Consider the following 12,694-nt stretch of genomic DNA (forward strand, 5'->3'; position numbering starts at 1 on the left):
AAAAAATTTACAAATACATGCAGAATTGATCTTTCCTCAGGGCAACAATCAAGTGCATTCCACCAAATATCACTTACTTGCATTTCTTTATTTATTTTTTTATTTTGGATAAAGAAAATGTGGCACATATACACAGTGGAATATTATTCAGCCAGAAAAAAGAATAGAATCCTGTTGCTTGCATTCCTATGGATGAGAATCACATGCACCATGATCAGGTTTTCGTGATTTGCAGAGTAATAAAGCAGCTCAAAGAAAACAAAAGGAAGTGGTAGATGTAGGACATCCAGTAATCCTTTTTGCCTATTTTATTTTATTTACTTCTTTATTTTGAGACAGGGTTTGTCTCACTCTGTTGCCTGGGCTGGAGTGCAGTGGCACGATCTCAGCTCACTACAACCTCTACCTCCCGTCACCTCAGCTTCCCAAGTAGCTGGGATTACAGGTGTGCACCACCATGCCCAGCTAATTTTTGTGGTTTTTGGTAGAGACAGGGTTTCACCGTGTTGCCCAGCTTAGTCTGGAACTCCTAGGCTCAAGTGATCCACCCACCTTGGCTTCCCAAAGTGCTGGGATTACAGGCATGAGCCACAACACCTGGCCCCTTTTTGCCTATTTTAAAAACCTCAGAAATATATAAAGTTAAAAAGAATTTATCTCCCCCCTCTGTAGATACCTACTGAAAAAATAGAATCACATTACACACAGATGAATAGTTTGCTTTTTTCCCTTGGCAATATATCGTGGACATGATCCTACTACAGGTATAATTCTTCTTTTGTGTGTGTTACTTTATTATTTTTATTTTTAACCATTATACTTTCACATAGTCTAAAATTGTAAAATCCCTGGAATCAGAAATGTTTAAAAAGCCTTTTGCTTTGGAAATCATTTCTAACTCACAGCTAAGTTGCTAAAATCAGTGGTATCAGGAATACCCATGTGCCTTTTACCTATAATCTCCTATTAATATTTTTATTCCCTTTGCTTTATCATTCTCTGTCTGTCTCTCCATACACACACACACACACACACACACACACACACACACACACACACACAATTTATTTTCTGAACTGCTTAAAGATAAGTTATATACATCATAGTCCTTTACCCCTAAAAACTTCAGTAGTATATTTCTACTGAGCTTAGGAATATTCACTTACATAATCAACTTCAGTCAATTTAACATTAGTATATATTTTTATCTACTCTTAACATTCACATTCCAATTTTCTCAGTCGAACCAATAATGTCCTTTTTCAGTAATTTTCCCCTCTAGTACAGGAGTGAGTCTAGGGGCAGGGGTTGCATGCAGCTAGTTGTCACATCTCTTTAGCCTCTTTTAGTCTGGAACATTTTCATAGCCTTTTATGATCTTTTATGCCATTGACATTTTGGAAGAATACGACCAAGCACACCCACCTTTTTCAAAAATAGAAAGGCATTTGTCTGATGTTTCCTTGAGACTAGTTTTTGGTTCTGCATTCTTAGCCAGAATCCTACATACAGCTTACTGATTCCTTCTCAGGGCAGCACAGCTGGAGGCACAGGACAGCCATCTGTCCTTCCTTGATGATGTTAATTTTGATCACTCGGTCAAGGCGTTGTCCCATTTCTTCACTGTGTAATTACTGGGGTTTTTTGGTCTTCTTTGCAACTAATAAACAGTCTGTGGGGAGACACTTTGAGACCATGAAAACGTTCTGTTCCTCATCAAAATGTTCCCCTAGATTTAGCAACTGTGAATGATTCTTAATTGATCCCATCTTTACTCGGATGGTTGCAAAAGATGGTTTTCCAGCTCTAACAATCCTTCCATCTCACTGGTTGATTCTCGGAATTCTATCGTCAGCAGAGGTCCTCCTTCTCCCCCACGTATTGAAACATCTATTTACTATTGGTATAGACTCAGAAATTCCCATTTTTAAGGGTTTATATTTCATTATTATTTGGGTGCGCAAACAGTCCTAGATTTTGCCACCGGGAGCCCCTTTAAGCTGCTGGCATGCCTCCCAAAGTGCTTTTGACCATTTCCTTACTTTCTGGCATAACAAAATGTCGCAGACTCACCATGTATATCTACCCTGCCCCAGCTCTGGAATTAGTCATTTCTCTAAGAAACCCTGGGGAACGGTATTCAGAATCAACATCTGAAAGCTAGTAGAATGGCTTTTCTTTTTGACCTTGTCAGCAGACAGAACTAGGAAAGAAATGCACATATGTGCATATACACACATACCCGTGCACACAAACGTGCATGTACACATTCTACAAATCATGGGTTTATGTCTGTACCTCCAATCCCACGGAATCTGAAGTTTAACAGGCACCCTGGGGAAGCAAGCTCCTGCACTGGGCAAATCAGGAAGAATCCAAAAGAGCAACCCACAGGAGGGAGAGGTGGGGCTGCTCCCCGCACCGAGCAAGGCACCCTGCAGTCATGAATGAGGCCATGAACCCGCAACACAGGACAATGGTCTTGCTTTGCTCCCCATCAGAGCATGTCGGAGATGCAGAGCCCTCTTTATGGGTCTTAAATAAATGCTGGTTCAAGTGATGTTTCATCAAATAACAGGAGTGAGTGTGCTCCTAGGAGAAAGGAGCAGGCTGAAAACAAAAACGTGGAAGGAAAGAATGTCGTTGCTGATGGTGGCAAACAGAATGTATGTGCTGAGAAGTCAAAGCAGTGATCCATTCCAGAACATCGGCCTGAAGTATCCAAGAATAAGGTAAAAGACAAATAACTGGTAATCAAAGGGACAATAAATAAATGGGAATATGCTCATCCATGATAGTAATTCAAGAAAAGCAAATATAAATTACAAATATCTATATTCTTTTGTCTGGCAATGGTTAGGTAATAGAAACACAAAAGGAATCAGCCTAAATACAGAAAAATACATGAGATTTGTTAAAGAACATAGAGGGGCTGGGGTTCCCTCTGTCACTGCATGTCACATCAAATTGTAAATTTTTGGGGAGTGGTGGTGGGTATCTATCACTTCAAGCATTTATCATTTATTTGTGTCACAAACATTCCAATTATACTCTTTTAGAGTTTTTTTGTTTTTTGTTTTTGAGATGGAGTCCCGCTCTGTCACCCAGGCTGGAGTGCAGTGGTGCAATCTCATCTCATTGCAGCCTTTGCTTCCCAGGTTCCAGAGATTCTCCTGCCTCAACCTCCTGAGTAGCCAGAATTACAGGCAGATGCCACCATGCCTGGCTAATTGTTGTATTTTTAGTAGAGATGGGGTTTCACCATGTTGGCCAGACTGATCTCGAACTCCTGACCTCAGGTGACCCACCTGCCTCAGTCTCCCAGAGTGCTGGGATTACAGGTGTGAGCCACTGCGCCTGGCCTATTTTTAAATGTGCAATAAATTATTGTTGACTGTGGTCACCCTGTTATGCTATCAAGTACTAGGTCTTATTCATTCTTTCTAACTATATTTTTATACCCATTAATTATCCCCACTCTCCCCATCCACCCTCACCCTCACCATCCTTCCCAGCCTCTGGTAACCGTAATTCTACTTTTTATCTCCATGAGTTCAACTGCTTTAATTCTTAGCTTCCACATGAGTGAGAACACGCAAAGTTTGTCTTTATGTGCCTGGCTTATTTCATTTAACATGATGACCTCCAATTCCATCTATGTTGTTGCACATGATAGGATCTCATTCTTTTTTATGGCTGAATAGTACTCCATTGTGTGTAAGTATCACATTTTTTTAATCCATTCTTCTGCTGATGGGCACTTAGATTAATTCCAAATCCTGGCTGTTGTGAACAGTGTTGCAATAAACATGGGAGGGCAGACGTTGCTTTGATACACCGATTTCCCTTCTTTCGGGTATACACCCAACAGTGGGATTGCTGGATCATATGCTAGTTCTACTTTTAGCTTTTTGAGGACCCTCCTTACTGTTCTCCATACTAGTACAAATTTGCATTCCTACCAACAGTTTATGGTATTTATCTCCACATCCTTGCCAGCGTTGGTTATTGCCTCTTTTTTGGATAAAAGCCACTTAAACTGGGGCGAGATGGTGTCTCATTGCAGTTTTGATTTGCATTTCTCTGATGGTATTTTATTTGTTTGTAGCTATTGCAAATGGGATTGCTTTCTTGATTTCTTTATGATATTGTTCTGTTGGCATACAGAAATGCTACTGATTTTGTATGTTGATTTTGTATCCTGTAATGTTACTGAATTGATCAGTTTTAACAGTTCTCTGAACTGCTTAGATTTTTCAAATCTACGATCATATCATTTATAAACAAGGATCATGTGACATTTTCCTTTCGAGTTTGGATGCTCTTTATTTGTTTCTCTTGTCTTATTGCTCTGGCTAGGACTCCAGTACTGTGCTGAAGAACAGTGGTGATAGTGGGCATCCTTGTCTTGTTCCAGATCTTAGAGGAAAGGCTTTCAGTTTTTTCTCGTTCAGCATGATATTAGCTGTGGATCTGTCATGAATGATTTCTATTGTGTTGGAGTATGTTCCCAGTTTTTTTGAGGATTTTTTTTTAATCATGAGAGGATGTTGAATTTTGTTAAATGCTTTCTCAGCATCAATTGAAATGATTTTATATGGTTTTTGTTCTTCATTCTGAAGCTACAATCTATTACATTGATTTACATATGTTGAACCATCCTTGTATTCCAGTAATAATGGATTGTACATGTTGATTTATTTACGCTCTCTATTATTAGGCTGCAGAGCTCAAGTTTTATTCAACTTAGTATAATTATCACCTAACATGATGCTTGGCACATGGTAGTCTCAAGGAAGGAAAGGCCGTATTTTTTAACCACGGAGCAATGAAAGTAGGAACTAATAACGAGAGTTTACCTGCTGCTTGGAAATTTCAACAGACAAATTGATAAAGAAAATGTTATATATACATATTATATATATAATTTATATATATACACACAGACACACAGACACACACACACACACACACACACAAAATGGAATACTATTTCAGCCATAAAAAGAATAAAATCTTATAATTTTCGGCAACACAGATAAACCTAGAGGATGTTACATTAAGCGAAATAAACCAGGCACAGAAAGACAAACAGTAGTAATGCGTGTTCTCACTCATATGTGGAAGCTAAATAAATTGATATCATAGAGATAGAGAGTTGAATAGTGGTAACCAGAGGCTGGGGAGGGGAGGAGGAAGTGAGGATAGAGAGAGGTTGGTTGACAAATACAAAATGACAGCTAGATAGGAGGAATGAGTTTTAGTGCTCACTGTAGGGTGACTGTAGGTAACAATTATTTATTCTATATTTTCAAATAGCTAGAAGAGAAGATTTTGAGTGTTCCCAATACAAGAAATGATAAATGTTGGAGGTGATGGCTGTGTAAATTACCCTGATTTGACTATTACAGTATACATGTGTGGAAATATCAGACTGTATAAATATTATTAGTTATTGTGTCAATTAAAAATAAAGAGAAAAGATGAGATGCTAAAATAGATTGAATTATACATACAATTCTTATAAAATAAAATAAGCATAAAAAGCTTTGCATTGAAAAAAAGCTTACCTGCTGCTTATAAATTCAAAATGCATGTAGAAATGTGTGTGGATGTATGTATGAGTATATGTGTGTGTAGGCATATGTGTGTGTGTAGGCATTTGTGTGTGTGGATATGTGTGTGTATTTGTGTGTATATATGTCTGAGTGTGTGTACATGTGTGAGGGGGATATATGTGTGTACAGATGTGTATATGTGTATGTGTGCAGGTTTGTGTGTATGTGTGTATATGTGGATGTATGTGTGTGCTTGTGTGTGCATATGTGTGTATATGTGTATATATGTGGATGTCTGTGCTCTTTGTGTGTATGTTCACTTGTTTATGGGTGTGTGGATGTGAGCATACTTGTGGATGTGTGTGATGATGTGTGTATATATGTGGATGTGTGTGTTTGTGTGTGGATGTGTTTGCATGGGTGTTTTTGTGTATGTGTGTTATGTGTACGTGTGTGTGTGTGTGCTCTTTGTGTGTGAATATTTGTGTGGGTGTGTGTATGTGTATGAATGCACATGTGGATGTGTGTGAGGATGTGTGTATGAATGTGTACATGTGGTTGTGTGCTTGTGTGGGAGTGTTTGTGTGGGTGTGTGTATATGTGTCTCAGTGTGTGTGTGGATGTGTGTTTGTGGATGTGTATCAGGTATGCTAGCTGTGATTAAGGTGCTCCGACTAGGTGTGGGCAGGTGTAGCCATTACCTTGGAATGCGAGTGGGTATCTATGGACGTGTTTCTGTGTGTGGTTTGTATACCAGTGTGGGCGCGTGTCCCATTTTAGTTTGTGAAGAGGTGTGGTAGGTGTGGTGTGTCACCTGCAGAAGGCAGAAGTCAAGGCCTGCGGCTTCCAGGAGTTGCGGCAGAGTCAGCTGCAATGTGAACAGGTTGTAGGCTTCCGGGGTTGAGTCCCTGCTGGCTGGCCCACCTGCAGCCCTGCTGTAGCAGGGGGCAGTGTGGTGGGGCAAGGGACAGGGACTCGAGGACAGGGGCAGGGAGGCAGGGAGACACAGGGCAGAGGACAGGGGTAGAGGCTGGAAGACAGTGCAATGCCTTGAGATCATCTCTCTGTAAATTGCACCCAAGTACAGCCCAGAGTCCCCAGCACCTCTCAAGCTGCAGCAAGGAGTGAGCTCAAGATCCTCCCACTCCTGTCTCCCTGGAGGTTTGGAAAAACAGTCCTGGCAAGGGGAGGGGGCAACATGTTCATTATGGAAAATAAGCTGCTCATTTGCATTCTGAGAAATCCACACAGATTTCAGAGCAGCACGGGGGCTCGCGGGCTCTGCAGGCCATGGAATTCAATATGATATGCTTCAGCTTGTCAGCTAATGGGCTGCGGCTGGACGTCACGTGACCCAGCCTTCGCAGGGACGCTAAACGATGCTCCAAAGTGGCCCAGATTTATTTATTGGGACAGCGCTCCTGCCTGTGGGTGTGTGGGGTAATGACAAGTTATGAAAACAGGTGTGCGTGAGCAAGGGCGGAGGAGCCGGGGATTCCACGCTACCCCAGATCCTCCCTCCTGGACCTGCTGCTGGGTCTGCTGAGCACTGGGAACAGGATGTCCCACCCGGGTGACTCACCTCCCCCTACGCCACCCACAGTGTCTGGGCTGTCAGCGGCCACATCTGGTTGTGCCTGGGAGATCCTGATGGCAAAGGTGTTGGTGCCCACCAGGGTCCTCCTAGGATGCCTCTCTGTGGAGGGTCAGGGTGGGTAGAGAGCCTGCTCTCTGGAAAGTCCTTGATTGCGAATCTGAAAAGCAGGCTAGACCTTTCAAATAAAAAACCCTCCACTGCAGACTCGAGAGGTGCACCTTAATTACCTGGGAAGGGCAGGTCAGCATACATTTTTTCAAATTTGCATTTTACAAAGTGTTTAATGGATATTTATATGAAAGAGCAGCCCATCGGGTACGTGCATGACTTTAAATTAGGCGGAGGAGGTCCTGGGCCCTCCCTGCTCACCCCGTGCCAGCTGAACTCGGCCGTCAACGGGGCCTTTGGTCCCTCCCTCCCTTGTTTCTCCTACATGCAGGTCCTGAGCGCCCCCTCTGTGCCCGGCCCTGGCTGGAGGTAGGATCCAGATATGAGTGGGCACAGCCCTGCCTGGGGTGTACCTGATAGACAGTCACCATGAAGTGGCTTAAAGAGACACACCAAGGGGTGGGGGAGCCACCTGCCGGAGCAGAGGCAGTAGGCAATTGAACAGCTGCCCACGTGGGGAGGGGCATTAGGGGCAGAAGAAGGACCCAGACGCAGTGCTGGCCAGATCACAGAGCAAGGCGCATTTGGGGAGTGGCAAAACGAGCCAGGAACCATGAGGGAGTTGACGAGAGGTGGGCAGGGCTGCCCAGCGGGTCCCAGTAGGGGCTCCTCAATTGGCAATCTGAAAAGCATGCTGGACTCAGGGTATCTGCGTGTCCCTGCCCTCTGTGCAGACCACAGCCTTCATGGCAGCACGCGGTAGTCCTGTTGGTGGGGAGGGAGGAGACTGGGCCCCAAGTGGGAAAGACCCCCAAAACCAGGTGAGGAGTCGAGCTGGACCCTGGTGACAGGAAGCTGTTTTCTATCTGTTCAGGGGTGATACAATCAGCTTGGCTTTCCAGAAAGGCCGCTCTGGCAGCCCATGGAGAATGGACTGCAGGTGGGGAGACAGCTGGCTGCCGGAAAATGACCCAGGTACAATACATACTTTTGAAAACTGTGGCAAAAGGCTAGTTCTTTTCATCTGCAAAGATGCTACAAATCAACAAGAAAAGGACCAGTAGAAAAATGGGTGAAGAATGAGACTCAATTGCATTTACAATGTAAGAAATGGCCGGGCACAGTGGTTCACGCCTGTAATCCCAGCACTTTGGAAGGAGGCAGGCAGATCACAAGGTCAAGAGATCGAGACCATCCTGGCCAACATGGTGAAACCCTGTCTCTACAAAAAATACAAAAATTAGTTGGGCATGGTGGCGCACGTCTGTAGTCCCAGCTACTCGGGAGGCTGAGGCAGGAGAATTGTTTGAACCCAGGAGGCGGAGGTTGCAGTGAGCTGAGATTGCACCACTGCACTCCATCCTGGCACCTGGCGACAGAGGGAGACTCTGTCTCAAAAAAAAATAAAGAAATGAAAATTCAACCTGTGATGAGATGATGCCATGATTTTCATTTTCAACAGGTAAAGGTTCACATTCTCACAATATGCTGTGTCGGGGAGGGCGGGAAGCACTGGCCCTCTCCACATATCTAGTGAGACCAAATGGTGGTCCAGCCTCTTTGGAGGACGATATAGCAGCAATATTGATTGCAATTTAAAATGCATGTACCCTTTGACCCAGCAATTCCCGTTCTAGGAACATTTACACGCACATAAATGCATGTACCAGAAGAGTCCTTGCAATGCTTTTTTGTAGTAACCAAAAACTAGAAACAATCTAAATGTTACTTAATTGGGGACCAGTTGAGGAAACTACAATATTATACATAACCATCATATAATGGCATGCCATGACACCATTATAAAATGGAGGCCCTGACCAGGCGCGGTGGCTCACGCCTGTAATCCCAGTACTTTGGGAGGCTGGGGCAGGACGATGGCTTGAGCCCAGGAGTTTGAGAACAGCCTGGGCAATATGGTGAGACCCCATCTCAATTTTTAAAAAGTAAAAAGAATGTGGAATGGGAGTGAACATTTTCTGGCTGGTATTAAAGCAGAGAGCTCTTTGCCCTGCACTGAAGGCCCCTCTCTTAATGAGACTTTTGTCCCCTTTCTGCCTGTCAGGCACCAGGTCACATGTAGTCTGTGAGCGCAGAGAAAGAGCTAACAAGAGTGGCCTTTCCAGATCGAGCTGAAGCTGGGCATTGCCCGGGAAGCCTCTCTCCTGACCATGGGGTTGGGAGTCTAGGCTTTGGGGTGCTCTCTGGATGTCATTTGCTTGCACGTCGGTGGCCTCAGGTGGTTGGAGTCGAGGGACTTTCTTTTTTTTTAATACGGAGTCTTGCCGTATCGCCCAGACTAGAGTGCAGTGGCGTGATCTCAGCTCACTGCAATCTCCGCCTCCTGGGTTCAAGAGATTCTCCTGCCTCAGCCTCCCAAGTAGCTGCGATTACAGGCGCCCACCAGCACGCCTGGTTAATTTTTGTATTTTTAGTAGATAAGGGGTTTCACCAAGTTGGTCAGGCTGGTCTTGAACTCCTGACCTCAAGTGATCCACCCACCTTGGCCTCCCAAAGTGCTGAGATTACAGGCATGAGCCACAGTGCCTAGCTGGAGCCAAGAGCGTCTCTGACCTGCAGTCATGTGGGTGGCTGCTTTCTTCTCCAGTCTGTGGGGCTCTGCACCTGCTCTGGGCTCAGAGCTTCTGTGGTGGCCATGTGGCCTGGGCAGGGTGGCCTTCTGCGGCCTTGGGCAAGGCATCTAACCTCTCCAAACCTGTTTCCTCAGCTGTATAAGGAAGGCAATGGCACCTGCCTTGCCATGATGGCTGGGGTGATGCTGGCGCCTGGGACAAAGCTGGTCCTCAGCACACGGCCACCTTTTCCCCCACTAGCCTCCCCTTGCCCGCTACCTGGCCCATTTAGCCCAGAGATGGAGGCCGTCCCGGTGAGCTCAGTGTTGTTCCCTATGTCTCTTCTGCCATCACCCTGCTGCCAAGCACAACAGCTCACAAAAGTTGGAACCTCTTGGGCAACCCTAAGCCGCACTTGCTGTGTGAACCTCACTGAGTTGGGGTGTTTCCTCCAGGACTTTGAGTTCAAAAGCTTGGCAGACAGGTTGCTATTTGAGGCCTCTCCCAGGGCCTCCACTTCCACACGTGCCCGGTGCCTAGCTCCTCTGCAGAGTCGCCTGGGCTCGGACAACCTGTGCCATCTCGGGCTCACCACTGCACTTCCCTTTCGAACTTCAGCTTCCTCTACGGTAAAGCAAGGTGATAATAGGAGTGACCACCCCGAGCCTGTTTCTCAGATTCAATGAACTAACGCCACCGTGTGCCTCGCATGGGTCTAGGCCTTGTGTGTGTGAGACCCTAGCCATGAATCGAGAATGCGATTTACATTTCCCTACCCCCATTGCCTATGTTCATTGTGACAAAACTTGCAGCAGCTACAGGAGAAGCCCGATGTCACAGGATTCACTGCCTGGGAATTTTTGGCTTTGCACAAAGCCAAAAATCAGCAAGTCCTCAGCAAGGACTGGCTCATCTCTGCAGGGGCAGCTGGAGAGGGCTTGGCCAGAGCCCCCTCTCCAGGCCAGATGGTCCCTGGGGCGTGGTCTCAGTGCTCTGCTCTGGCCTGGGAAGTATCGGCACTCCTTCTGGGACCTTCAGCCAGATGTGGCACAACCAGATGTGGCCCCTGCCAGCCCAGACACTGTGGGTGGGGTTGGGGGAGGTGAGTCACCCGGGTGGGACATCCTGTTCCCAGTGCTCAGCAGACCCAGCAGCAGGTCCAGGAGGGAGGATCTGGGGTAGCGTGGAATCCCCGGCCCCTCCGCCCTTGCTCACGCACACCTGTTTTCATAAAATGTCAGTTTGCCGGCTTTGGACTCAGTCTTCCAGGTGATGGGGAAACTACCCATGGAGCTTGGAGCTGAGCTGCACCCAGGCCACAGAGCCTAGGGCTGGCTTTCTTGTGGGAAGGCGTAAGACACCCTCTAGCTCCCCTGTGGCTCTGGAGTCAGGAGACCCACGTGACCTGCATCTGCTCCAACCAGTGGAGAGAAGGCGATGGAGTGGGGGCGCTGTGCGCAGCCCCAAGAGAACCAGTATCATTTCCTTGGTGCAGCCATTTCATGTGAAGATTGAAGCGGGAGAAAAACGTTCTTCCATTGAAACTAGTAGGAATTGTGGCAAAATCAATATTATTTTACTTTTGTCTGCTTGTGTGCCCAGAAAGGACGCATGTCACATGGTCCTAGAACTTCTGTCGGGGCCATGGGACTGCGTTCTGGCCAAGGGCATGTAGAGGGAGGTGGAGTCAGCCCCTCCCTGAACAACATCCCCTGAGGACCCCTCCTTCCCCCTCATCTCGCCAGGGGCAACTGGGAGGCTGTGGTTGAGGAGGAAGAGGCCTGAGCCTGTCAGCTGAGAGCCACCCAGACCCACGTGACCTTTGCATTCACAAGAAATAAACCTTGGCTGTGTGAAGCCCCGGAGCCCTGTGGGTTTATCTGTTATCTATTCAGGGTGGCCTAACCTAGCCCGGCTAACATGCGGATGTCATATAGAGCAGAATGCAGTATTTACAGGACTTTTAACGCTAACACGAGTGGCTTCGAATAAATGGCTGCTTGTAGCTGGCCTCTCTGGGACATGCCCTCAGACTTCTGACCCATTAACGTCTGGGGTCTGTCTCCTCTCAGGACAGCTGGTGATGGATCCAGTGACCCACCCATGCCACCCGCCGCTGGCTCTGGAAATAGCTCAAAGCAGGTCTATTTACGTGGTGGGTGAGGAGCTGTGATGGTGGAAATTCTTTAGTGGGTCCCATTATCCACCTTGGATGTCTGATGATTAGCGCCCAGTGGCAGATGAGCCCAGGGCCGGCCTCAGGGGCTTCCAACAACTGTTCTACCAGGGGCAAGAGAAGCCAGGTGACCGACTAGATGTCTGTGTCCCTCCCAAATTCATCTGATGAAATCCTAGCCCCCAGTGTGACCGGCTAGGGATGGGAGGCCTTTGGGAAGTGATTAGGTCTTGAGGGCGGAGCCCTTGTGAATAGGAATAGTGTCCTGGTGAAAGAGACACTAGAGAGCTCGGTCACCCTCTTCCTACCATGTAAGGATATAACAGGTCTGCACACCTGGAAGGGAACCCTGGCCAGGACCCAACCATGCAGGCACTGTGATCTTGGACTTGCAGCCTCCAGAACTGGGAGAAATAATATTTCTGTTAACAGCCATCCAGTGTACTTTACTTTGTTATAGCAGCACAAATGGATTAAGACACTGGCTGGGCGCGGTGGCTCACGCCTATAATCCCAACACTTTGGGAGCCTGAGGCAGGAGGATCATGAGGTCAAGAGATCAAGACCATCCTGGGAAACATGGTGAAACCTCATCTCTACTAAAAGCACAAAAATTAGCTGGGCGTGGTGGCTCATGCCTGTAGTCCCAGCAACTCAGGAGGCTAAGGCAGGAGAATCGCTT

The sequence above is a fragment of the Saimiri boliviensis genome, chromosome 2 (genome assembly GCF_048565385.1).
Source record: "Saimiri boliviensis isolate mSaiBol1 chromosome 2, mSaiBol1.pri, whole genome shotgun sequence".
Taxonomy (NCBI): domain Eukaryota; kingdom Metazoa; phylum Chordata; class Mammalia; order Primates; family Cebidae; genus Saimiri; species Saimiri boliviensis.